The sequence below is a fragment of the Argentina anserina genome, chromosome 6 (assembly GCF_933775445.1).
Source record: "Argentina anserina chromosome 6, drPotAnse1.1, whole genome shotgun sequence".
NCBI classification, from domain to species: domain Eukaryota; kingdom Viridiplantae; phylum Streptophyta; class Magnoliopsida; order Rosales; family Rosaceae; genus Argentina; species Argentina anserina.
This window is the reverse complement of record NC_065877.1, coordinates 16,615,619-16,629,237: the sequence shown is the minus strand read 5'-3', so window position 1 is coordinate 16,629,237 and position 13,619 is coordinate 16,615,619. Positions and strand designations below refer to the sequence as shown.

At 35.7% G+C, this 13,619-nt stretch overlaps 1 pseudogene; it reads right to left on the bottom strand.

The window, feature by feature from the left end:
- Window positions 1-349: 349 nt before the first annotated feature.
- Window positions 350-6,059, bottom strand: LOC126796965 (rhomboid-like protein 15; annotated as a pseudogene).
- Window positions 6,060-13,619: the final 7,560 nt, after the last annotated feature.

The window sequence follows — 13,619 nt, the reverse complement described above, 5'->3', positions numbered from 1 at the left end:
TTGAAATCCGTAGTCCTTTTTTTGTGGGGCCCGGTCAATGCGGTTTTATAATAGAAAAATGCATATTTTTAGGTTAATTGGATGTTCGGATACGAGATTCAAATTGAATGAAATTTTAATAAGATGTCTAAAAATATGTACCGATCACATCTGACGGTCTGATTGACCATATAAGAAACTGAGGTTGTTGATCACCAAATTATATACTAAGGTATCATAAACATTTATAATAGATTAGATATAAAGGTGGCACATTATGAACCGACTATATAGAGGCGATGTCTAGACATCAATCGCACCGTTCAATGTTTTCAGTATAAATATCTTAGAACCTTGTTAACATTTTTATTCAATTTGGATCTCGTATGTTTTCGTTGAATGTCTTCTGGCTCAGAATTTCGACTGCCACGATAATATCACCATCCGCAGCTGCTAATGCAACTTCAACCTGCGTCTGTAACCCAGTGAAAGACATTAGCACAAAAGTATGCATTTTGCTCTAAAACATGGATACAGATATTTAGCAACCTATCCCATTATATATTTGGATCCTAGTTCTACACTGCACATAAGAAGCGAGGCAGTTTCGGAACAACGCATACTGTCGGATGGTCGCTCATTTCAATAGGAAAAGGCGCAGGATAAATTCCTTACCCTGTCAAAACCCATCGACACAAGCTTTTGTATTGCTTCTTCAGAAGCCACATAGTCCTGCATCCAACCAAGAGATATTATAGTCCAAATGCACTAGAAATATTGGAAATTTCTCAACGAGCACCTCAACTAAATAAAAATATGGACCTGATGGTGAACAGGAATTTCAGCTCCAACCTCCACCGTATTATTTATTGGTCGCCTGAAAATATCAAAAATAGTGTTGGTAAGTCCCATCTGTAGATTCAAACAATGCATACTACTTACTATTGCTTTAGCTCACCTACTTTACCAAGAGACATTTGTACATTTTTTTATGCACGGCAACTTTATTGAAGACAATGCCAGACAGAACATGCAGGCATCCAAAGAGTCAGTAACACAAAAGTACATAATGAAAGAGGCTTAAAACAAGTTCCGTCTCCCTCCTTCCCTCCTAATCCCCCCTTGTTCACCTTAATAAACATAACAACCCTAAGAGATTGTTGTGACAATCTAACTCCAATAATTGCTTTTCAGCGCCGTGCACAAAACATAAGCCAATTTGGTTTGTATAATCCAATGTAACAAGCATCAATAATACAGGAACTAATTGATCAACAGATGCAATGTCATAAAACTAAATACCAAATCCTTTGTGTTTATAATATGGCATCTATATCTATCATAAGCCAAAAATCCATCAAGTGATAAGCATCCATCAACTAGATAACGTATATAAAAGAACCAACCAAACCGTTAATGATACAATCAGAAGTTCAGAACACATTATCCATGAACGGCAATAGCCTAAGTTCTCCTATACCTTCCATTAGACAACTGCTGTCCTGCATCAGGTAGATGTTCTGAGTCACTATCCAACAGTCTAGCCTGTAAGTTTGAATCTGAATTAACATCAAAAACAGCCTGACCTGCACTAGACCCCAGTGTCCTGCCCCTTCCAGGAAACATTTGACCGTCTTGTGTTCCCTGCATCATCAAATTCAATTACTTGATCAATATTTGCAAATATTGAAGGTACAACATTCAAGGCTAAACATGGATAGAAACGAAAATAAGTATCGAGTTAGGAACATGGATCAGTTGACTTGAAGCAAAAGAAAATAGATAGCTGGTAACCTTTCTTTTTACCAGTGATTTGAAATAATCAAAAAGGTTTAATTAGTGCAATAAGCAGTCAAACCCTGACTCTACTTTTTTATATTTTTTTTGGCAAGGCTATCTATTTCAGGAACTGCAAATCCAGTATATGTTCTGCCACACAGATATGATGAATTAAATAGTTAAATAGATAGAGGAAACTTAATTGCCATGTATTTCTGTCATAGCAAGTCTTGATTCAAGATGACAAATATTGGATACTTTCTCTGGAGTAAGAGATCAATGCTAAAGACATAAAAAAAACAACCAAGAATAGGACCAGCACACAAAATATACTACTATTGCATATGGAACAATGTCGAATTCAAAATAGCCTTCAGCCACACTGATCAGTACAACTCAGGATACAGGATAGAATGATGTACAACATGACTTCTACACAAACTTAAATTCAACACACCACGGGACACAAACAAGTGTATGGTAGGATCTATCTCTAAGTACTAAATTAGGAGGGATGGTGAAAGTATGGTCCTTGAGCGTTGAAAATCACAATTTAGTAAATGGGTTTTTAAATTGTTTAATGGGGACACGAGTGTTAAGTAACAATAAAATAGGTCATATTTCCCTCTATCACACTTTCTATATTTATAAGTATGCATAGATTTAAGTAATCATACGTAATCATGTTAAAGCTATAAAGAAGGAATGTTTGTCATCAAACACTACTAAAGACCATTATGGTTCATAAAAGAGTGAAAGGTGATGAAGGAAATACCTGAGGAGATGTTTCTCTCCGCAGGATCCATGAAGACAAGTTTCTCCATAAACTTCCCGACAATAATCCGCTGCTAAGATAGTATATCATGTTATAACTCTTATAGTACACATAATGTTTGTTTTCTAAGAAACATAACTTAACGTATCTTACCAGCTACCAGTGAGATCTGAATTTTTTTTTCTTTTTACAGAGCTTACCTAGATGTGGTGTCTTGGCTTGATTATGTAGGGATGGAGGCAGAGGGATTTCCACCAGTGCACAAAATAAATTTACGCCGTCCCACAGAAGATGACTGGAAGGTGTAAATATAGATATGAATAAGTGGAATTAGAAGAATTTTAGATAAAATAAAAAAGTAACAATGTCCCTATATTAATCAGTCATCTAAAGCAATGTAATATAATACTTACAAGCAATGAGGAGGCCTCAATTTTGGAATAGAAGGATGGTCCTCGAATGAGGAAATTGAATAAGCCGTAACTATCTGTATTGCAGAGGCAACATTTTACCGGTCACACTGACTTCATGCAAAATAGAAACAATATAATAAAGTGGAAGTTGATAAAAGAGCGAAGACTTACACGCGAATCCAGACAGAATTCCACACAGGTGTCCCAGTAATGAAACATTAGACATAACAAGTTGGAACACTACCAGCAAGATCCATGCATATCTGCAACAGATATTTAGGTACAAATTTTTAACACATGAGTACTCGATTACTCGACATCAATATTTAACCCTGAACACATCATAGTAGTATAAAACAAGAGGGTATCGTTCACAAACCGGGGATCCAGCCAGGGCTTAGGATCACAACACTTACACGAATTCATAAAGGTTTTAAGGTTTGATATAGATTTTGGATTGAGTCATAAAAAACAGTAAGTAAAACCTAAAATAATATATACATGTGATCAACCAACCAACACATAAACAATCACCAAAACAATTCACATAAAGGGAATCGAAACAAGTTTCATGACTTCTTATTGAATCATGCCGAGACTATATAATGAACAACTAAGGATGGATCATGCATTTAGGGTTCTAAGCAGTAACCTAAACACATAGACACTTAACACATTCGATCAATACCAAGCAGCCTTAATCGAAATCTAACATGTTCATCTTAATCATGTAATTCCAAAGCCATGCACATTGAATTCATCAAGTATGTCACTTACTTAACCAACAACCATGCAATTCGAAAATCACATAAACAAGAATAAACATGTTCTTAGCATAAGTCTTTAATCCAACAACCTAAATATCATGCTACAAACATAGTCATAACACTTAGAAATCGAAATTTAATCATACATACATTCGGCAGAAACCAAAACAGAAATTCCATAAAACCAAAACAATTTTCGAATCTTTTATACAAATTGAATCAAGTAGCTATTTCATAGACAAAATTGAAACAAGATTGCACTACACAAATCGCAAGCTTCATCCAAGAACAAGAATAAAACCAAAACCGAAATTAAACAAGAGTGAATTATGGTTACACTTTATAAATCAAGCAATCCACAAGTGTAGCCGAGACTTCTATGGATGAAACCTTCTTCACAAGCGTGTTTGCAGGCTATTGATAGGTGGGGAATGATGGAATCGGTTTTAGGATTTCTTGGAAGGGTGAAGGATGAATTCGGCAGAGCTATGGCTTGTGTTTGTGTGTAGGGCTGATGATGATCTGAATGGAGAGGCCGAGCCTCTATATATAGAGGTTTAGGAGCCTTCTTGCCGTGCCATAAGGAGATAGAAACCAATTGGGAAACTGAAATCCTCTTTGTTATGGATTTGATTTATGTACTCCATATCCAACTTGATGTAGGAAACCAAGTCCAATAAGGAGATCACTTAAGGGCTGCACGGCAACAATCTTGGTCCAACTAGGAGTAGCTAGGCCGGCCTCCTCTTCTCCTTCTTCAACTCGAATATGATTTCCTTGTTCAACTAGGAATGCAACTCGGCAACTCTTCTTTCTTTCCAAATATGATTTGTCTTTCCTGAAAATAAATCGTCGATTAAGAAATAGGAAAGAATGAAAATAGGAAAGTAGAGTCCTAGTCGAGTAAGGAATCCTAGCTCAATAAGGATTTCTAACACTTAGCACAATTTTATCATCAAATCATCCAAATTCGAAATAGCTCTACCTAGAACATACATATGACAAATATGAACCTAAAACAACTAAATAAGAAGTAACAAAGCATAAGAATAGGGCATATCTATATTAAGAACGTCACACTTTGTGTTCCTATCACAACATTTTACCGGTCACACTGACTTCATGCAAAATAGAAACAATATAATAAAGTGGAAGTTGATAAAAGAGCGAAGACTTACACGCGAATCCAGACAGAATTCCACACAGGTGTCCCAGTAATGAAACATTAGACATAACAAGTTGGAACACTACCAGCAAGATCCATGCATACCTGCAACAGATATTTAGGTACAAATTTTTAACACATTATATGAGAAACTAGAAGGAAAAACCTAGATATGGCACAAGCATGTATCACCGCAAATAATAAACAAAGGTTTTGGAAATTACCAGTTGGCAGGCACATTAAAGAGTCCAAACACACTGCAGCACAGAGAGAAAATTTGTGGATTAGCAGATTCCAATGCAAAGGCCAGATGAAAAGCAAGAAACTTAAAGAAATGCAATGTTGAAATGTGCCTATGCTTGTTTTCCTTCCAAGACAGAAGAATGGCATCATAAGATAAATTGGTCGAACAATTTATACACAATTGAGGCCAAATGCCAACATGATACAGATTTCCAGAAGCAGGGTGATCATATCCAAATCTTCTAGTGGTAATAAAATGCTCAGAATCCCAACTCCAAGCAAACATCAAATAAACTCCAATAAAAAGTAAAGTCGAAGACCAATCAAACAAAAAACTAGAGAAGAGACAGAGACATACCTGGATTGGATAAAAAAAAAAGACCCAAACATGAAGTGGGTAGTCTAGAGTTCCGTGAACCAAGCCTTGCTTACTCGCATGCGACCAGTCCCCAACTGATAGATGATTCTGTGAGTTCAGCGTAATCGCCGCAAAGCTTCCGTCGGAGGTAGAATCAGGCTTTGGGGAGTTAAGGGAAAAGATAACAGCTTTGGGTACTATCGGTGTGGAAGAATCGAAGCAAATTGGGTCTAGAAATGACTGGGTCAATGTAGGTTTTGGTTAGACAAGAACTGATCGTAATGAGGGTTTCCTTTGGACTGTTTTGATTAATTGGTAGAGCCAGCTTGCTAGGGAAGATGGGAATGTCGGTGGCGAGGTCTATGTTTGGCCACAGTGGCCACCATCGGGTATCTGCGGTGGATTTGGAATTGAATTGGACAAACCCTAACTCCCTAAGGGAGCGTTAGGGCGAGGGGCGCGTGTCATAGCTCCCGGACAATCTAGGCGCTTTAGGTAGACAATTGAGGATGTCGAACTTTTGGGTGAAGTCGGATTCGAAAGAAATGAAGGCTGTGGTGAGTTGCTCGATGATGGAGAGGGGTGGGTTGCAGATCCTCTGCATTGCACTAACAGATTAAGCTAACAGTTTCATTTTTTGTTTGACTTTCTTTATGAAGCATAACCGTAGATGAAATCGAATGGCTGAGATATTGCCACATCACGATGACGTCAGCATTTTCAAACCTGGTATATGAAAAACCAGGTTTATAGCAGAATTTCCGCTAAACAAGAAGAAGATTATAACTGAAGAACAATTCGGTTCTTCCACTCTTAAATAATCTCTCTTCTCACAACCTAAATTCTCGCAGTAGAGCACTCTCTAAATCACCCAAACACTCAAAGATTGTATCTCTCTAGATATCTGAACTCTCAATTGATCCACAGCTGATCATATTCACATAATTCCTCTAAACGTAGAGCCCCCCCTAAGTGTTATACTCACCCTTGACATATGTGCTCCCTCAACCAAGAGTTACAATCTCTTGGGATGATCGCCTCGACTAAGTATTGTCGACCACAGTTAAAACCATTGTTCTGATGACCTATTTATAGACACACAATCCTAAACCTTCTTTTCTAAGGAAAACTCTAAGAATCCTAGATACACTAGAATAACCATACCCAAATCCTTCAGAAGTAATGAATCCAATACATACAAAAAATCAGTTTTGAGAAGCAATCCTAATAAATATTATCCTAATATCTAGAGTAGGTCGTGCGGGGACTACTATCTTAGGAGCCATACTAAAATTTCGGTATAGTCTCCCTTGAAAGTAGCCAACCTACATGCACAGAAATAACACTTCTATAATATCCAGTCCAATCTCAATACCTAGAGTCATCGTGCTCCCTATAAATCTCATCTCCACAATCAAACCAACAATCAGAATCTATCAAACAATTTAGAATATCACAACTACAAACTCTAAGGTTCTCAAAGCAATTTAGCGGATTAAAGTCAAATAAATAAACAAGTTGATCATAACCTACTACATAACTATAACATCAAAAGTTTCGATCCTTCCTCAATTCTTGCTAAGCTGAACCGAACGATCTGCTGACTTGGCATTTTAAAACGAAGGGCGCAGGAAAAAACATTTAAGAGAAAACCCGTTAGAGTGAGTCGACAAAATAATAATAATTCAAACTTACGAATGAAGTAAGAATGAAAAACATTTAATGTTTCCCCAACTTGATACAGAAATACCAGCATGAGGTCAAGTAAAGACTGATAATTACCACTCACAATCTCAAAATAAGAAGCAGTCAACATAATAATAAGGTAACACTGATACTTCACATCTCTCACAAACCAATCCCAGACCACAACATTCCCAACAAATCATACATGCATCCTCTCACTCTCTGAATGAATATTTGTGGTCCACTACTACATCCCCTCTCTTTTAGTGACCTAGTAGCATTTACAACACTATCGGTTCATCCATTCTCTTATGGTATCATAATATATGTAATACTGCAGGTTCATTCCCTATCTTCTGGTATTATCATATCGGCAATAATGTCGGTTTATCCCATCTCTTCCAGTATCATAATATAGTAGCCCCCCTGAGCAACAATAACATGTACTCCCATACTCCCGAAACCGTCATGTCACAATTACGGAGAGGGTAACAGACTTTCGTGGCATTGCCGGCATACCACATCACGTCCTAGGCGGAAAGGGCTTGGGTACGCTACTTGGGGGTAGCCACTGACACCATAAGGTGGAATACATACACACAGGCTAGCAACAACATCATCATTATCATCATCATCATAAAAATTTGGAAGTCCTATCTCGAAACATGTATATTTCCTATACCTCATTCATTCCAATGGAATGGCCGAGTTGATAGGGTCTGCCTATACCTCATTGATTTCAATGAAATGGCTAAGTTGATAGGACTTGATGAGAAGAAATACATAACCAACATATTATTAATCATCCAGTAGGCTAATCACACACAAATACGGATCACAACACCCCCACGCGTCTCACTCAACAACCTATAACTAAACACCCATTCCTAACTCAACAGTTACTGACAGCACAAATACATACATATCATAACCTCACACTTGAATCGAATCATCACTCCATATTAACACCAGAATGGCTCTGCCAAGTCTTAAAGACAAGATAGAGATATAACTATACTAAGCAAGGATATTAATGGTAATGTGTAATACCCCGAAATTTAGTATTTACTATTTAGTACTTTAAGGTTATATTAACTTAGAATTAATTTAATTTTTCTTCTAATATTTCTCTTTAGAAACCAAGATGCTAAGGTACATACTTTCAAAGATATAAAATTTTTTTTTGTAAATATTAGACCACGATTAGAATATGTTAGTTCGTATTCTTGTGTATACTCGATACTTTGTAATCGAGTTTAAGACTAATACTAATAGTATTATTTTTATGCATTATATTAGTATTAGATAGTGCAAATATATTGAAAACCTTATGAAAGGAATATACTAAATTCCTTTACATTTTAGAATAACACATATAAATGTGTTTGATATATATATATATATATAATCTTTATGTCAATATTTTTTTAACCTAGCTGATTTATTTTTATGTTTTATCCCATCACACTATTTGTTTTCTTTGCCAACAACCACACTAACTAGCTAGACCATCACCCAATATTAATATTTGAGAATGGTAGGTGAGAATTGAACTTTTGTGTTCTTTCTTAGCCTATTTATAATTGTGTGCTGCCTCAAGTTTTCTGCACACTTCAAAATCAGAAACTATGCAAGTCTAGAGTTCCCTTAGTTGATAGAAAACTCAACCATCCAATGTTTCTCAAGCTAAAATTCTAGCCTGCACTCTTTCTCTCTTAAAAACATTTATTCTTTACTAAAGTAATCCAACTTTGGATCCACATTAAAACCTTCCTTTCACCCCTGAAACTTCAAGGTAAGTACATCTTACATTCTTATAATCTTTTGCCTCTTTAGATTTATCAAAGTGCATAGCTAAGGATAAAATGGATAAGACCATGTTTTGGTAAGAGTTATATTTCGTATTTTATAATATCTGAGTTTGTCCAAGGTAACAATAGCATTATATTCATCATGAAAAATACTTCAATTTAGGCTTTTGAATCACTCAAAAATGTTTAGAAATGAAGAAGTTATGGCTAATCAAAGTTAGAGTAAATAAACTCACTAAAAATCTTTTGTAGCACTCACAACTTTAAAAACTCATATCTCACTCATTTCTTAACCATTTTCCACACACTTTATATAAAATTAAAGTATAAGATCTCTACTTTTAATCTGGAAAGTTTAAGAAAAAATGATAAAATTGTGTTACAAGTAAAATATATAAACATCTAAGATGTTTATATATCTTGATGATCGGTTTCTGCACTGCTACTGTGTTTGAACTTTTTTTAAACTCAATAACTTTGAACTAGACTGTATGACTTATCCTATTGAATTCCTTACGAAACATCCTTGAACATAGACTATTCACTTGCCTAATTTGGACGTTTATTGATTGAGTTATCGATATGGAAGTTGACGGACTTTGACATTATTATTTGAATGACAATTGCTACTTTAGACAAAGACTTTCCTTATTATAGGAGAAATAACTAATAATCTTTTGACTATTTACTAATATTATCTAATTAATTTTAATTTAAAGTACATTTACTTTATTTGCACATTTACTTTCAAGTTTATTAACTTGTTTATTTCATGCATACATTGAGTTATTGATAAGTATTTATATCTTGGTGTAAGATTATATATATATATATATTTAGTATTTAAATATTGTCTTAATTACTAAACTTTGTGATATTCTATTAACGTTATTGAGTTGGAGGTGTGAAGCCGGGTGATTAGTACTATCCCGTGCTTAAGTGGATTGCTGGTAAAATTATTTTGTGCTTTGTGAGTTAGCCTTGGGCCCTAGTCCCTACAGATAGTGCACTATTATACTCATAGGAGAATTGACCTTGAGTAGACATACTTTGGTGTTAGCCTGGGTATGTTGAGGCTTATCCGTGTTTTTGGTAAACGTCAACCCTAATATGTGACTTTGTGATTAATTACCAGTTTTCTTGAAAATTCACAACAGTTGATTGAATATATTGATGTTGATATGTATATCTATATGGATAAGTAAGAATTCGTATGACCAAATACATCTGGTTCTTGGTACATTTTACTTGGTTGTTCATATTTGAATTTCTCATTAGCCAAATTATTATAAGAATGTATTATGTACTTACTGGGTCTGTGTTACTCATGATGTTACACAATCTTATTTTCAGGTAATGAGTAGATGTTTGGGAATATGATGAATCTACTAAATAATGATAGTTTTTCTTCAAATATTATTTCAAGACAATAAATGCGAGACTCATGTATCTTCGCTAAATTTTAGTATTTCTAAATCTGTTGTATTGTAAAATAACTCTGATTTTGCTTCCAAATAAAAGTATTATTCAGACATATATTTCTATCAGTTTTATTAAGGAAACCATATTTTCATATAATAGTAGTATCGGATTTGGGGGCGTGACATAATGAAAAAAAAAGTTTAACGTAGGCTCAAATTGGTTAATACTATGGTGTCCCAAGCAGGGCACAAATAAGGCATAAGGTTGTTTGGCATAAAGTGGTGGAATCCTAAAAGGATCCAACAATCATTTTTAAAATCAGAGTATATTATGATAAAGAGTTTTGAAAGTTTCACAAAGTAAGTTCTAGCATTGTTCATTACAATTCTATGGCATAAGAATTGATCAAAATAGATGTAATGAGGTTATATAGCCAAGAAACGATAGAATAAAATACTCCAAAGAAAAACACATATATGGCTTGAAACTCACAAAGGTTAAATGAATCCAAACAAGTAAGGAACATGCTTATTTTGTACCTAAGTTTCAAAATCCTTATCTACTACATGTTCGTACAATTTCTACACATCGATTAACCATCAAATAACAATGAAACAAAATTCAATTTAGTGATCATCTATCAACAAATCATTCAAAGATCAACTCATCCTAGACATTTAAAGGCATACCTAAGACTCAAAACAAAATCAAAACAACATAACATAACAAAAATAGAAAAACAATCTAAAAATCAAAAATCAAAGCAAGAAAATAAAATCAAAGCAACAAAATCGAAACACATATAAGCATCAAACAATATAATACAATGAATTATGTATACCACACCCCACACTTAAAACTTACATTTCCCTCAATTTACAATATGATAAGCAACGAAAATTAAAAAGAGATAATGGATAAGAAAATGCAAACACTCGTTGATGGCTCCTTCATTGGCCTTAAGTTTAGAGTCCAAAGTCTAGACTATTTCCAAAAATTCACTTTCTTGCAGTAGGTTCAAGAATAGAAGTCTCCTCAACGTCATGTTCCACAAAGTTCTCATAGTACGGCTTCAAACGATGTACATTGACTTGAAATTCCTTCCCTTGCACCGGACTCCGTATCATTATTACACCAGAAGGAAAAATGTTAGTGATAGTGAAAGGCCCTATTCATCTAGAACGTAATTTACCAAGGAACAACTTCAATCGAGAATTAAACAATAATGACAAAGTGTTTCTTCCTAATCATACGGTCATGGAACGCCTTAGTCATCTCTTTGTAAAATCATGGCCGAATCATAGGCCTCGTTCCTAATTTCTTCAAGCTCGTGCAATTGCAACTTCCTATGCAATCCGGTCTCATCAATGTCCATGTTAAAATTCTTGACAGCCCACCATGCATGATGCTCAAGCTCCACTGGTAGATGGCACACCTTGCCATAAACTAACCGAAACGGTGACATACCAAGAGGAGTCTTGTATGCAGTCCTATAGGCCCAGAGAGCATCATCCAATTATTGAGACCAATCCTTGCATGATAGTCCAACTGATTTCTCCAAAATTCTCTTGATCTCACGATTAAATAGCTCAACTTGTCCACTTGTTTGAGGGTGATAAGGCGTAGCAACCTTATGCTTGATTTCATACTTCCTCAACAACGCATCAATGGTCCAGTTGTAAAAGTGAGACCCTGCATCACCAATGATAACTCTCGGCATACCAAACCTAGAGAAAATGTTAGAACGAAGGAAATCTGCAACAACTCGAGAATCATTAGTCCGGGTGGCTTTAGCTTCCACCCATTTAGAAACATAATCAACACAAACGAGTATGTACAAGAAACTATTAGAGTTATGGATTGGTCCCATGAAATCTGCCCCGATAATCAAATATTTCAACATGTATAATACGTTGCATCGACATTTGATCCCTAGGACCAAGATTACATGTTCTTTGGCACCTGTGCAAGTCATACAAAAAGCATATGCATCTTTAAAAATAGTAGGCCAAAAGAAACCACATTCGAACACCTTAAGGGCTGTTCTAGGTGACCCAAAGTGACCACCACAAGACTCAAAATGACAGAATGCTAGTACAGATTGATGTTCAGAGTCAGGGACCACCACAAGACTCAAAATGATTTGATCAACACAAATGTAATACTTAGCTAAAGCTTTAAGTCTATTCTTTTGAGCATGAATTTAAGTATCCGGGAATTACTTAGAAATAAGATAGTTCACAATATATGTATACCATGGCTCACTTACCTCAACTCGAAAGAGTTTCTCATTCGGAAAACTCTCTTGAATGGCCAGGGGTTCGGCATCTCTCACTAAGCGGCTCAAATGGTCTGCCACAACATTGTCACTTCCCTTCTTGTCCTTGATTTCGAGATCAAACTCTTGGAGTAAGAGAATCCATCGAATCAATCTTGGTTTGACATCTTTCTTCGTCATTAAGTACTTCAAAGCTGCATGGTCAGTGTAAACAATAACTTTGGATTGAAGTAAATAAGAACGAAACTTATCTAAAACAAAGATCAGAGCAAGAAGTTCTTTCTCAGTTGTGGTGTAGTTCTGTTGAGCATCATTGAGCGTTCGGGAGGCATAGTAAATGGCATAGGGCTGCTTGTCCTTCCTCTATCCTAGCATGGCTCCAACTGCATAGTCGGAGGCATCACACATTAACTCAAACGGCAAAGACCAATCTGGCAGTGCCATGATCGGTGCTGACGTTAAAAGCTTCTTCAATGTGTCAAATGCGTGCTTGCAATCATCATGAAAGTGAAAGAGACGTCTTTTTGAAGCAATGAACTCAATGGTCTCGCAATCTTGGAAAAGTCCTTGATAAACCGATGATAGAACACTTCATGGCCAAGAAACGATCGAACATCCCTCACAGTTGTGGGGAGGGGTAAGTAACGCACAAGATCTATTTTAGACCTATCAACCTCAATTCCTTTAGATGAAACAATATGGCCTAAGAAAATGCCTTGCATAACCATAAAATGACATTTTTCCCAATTCAAAATCAAGTTAGTTTCTTCACAACGTTTAAGCACAAGTTCCACATTCTCTAAACATGTATCGAAATTTTCACCATAAACAGAAAAGTCATCCATGAAAACTTCAATTTTAGAACCAATATACTGAGAGAAAATGTGATACATACAACGTTGAAACGTACCTGGAGCGTTGCATAAACCAAAAGGCATGCGAC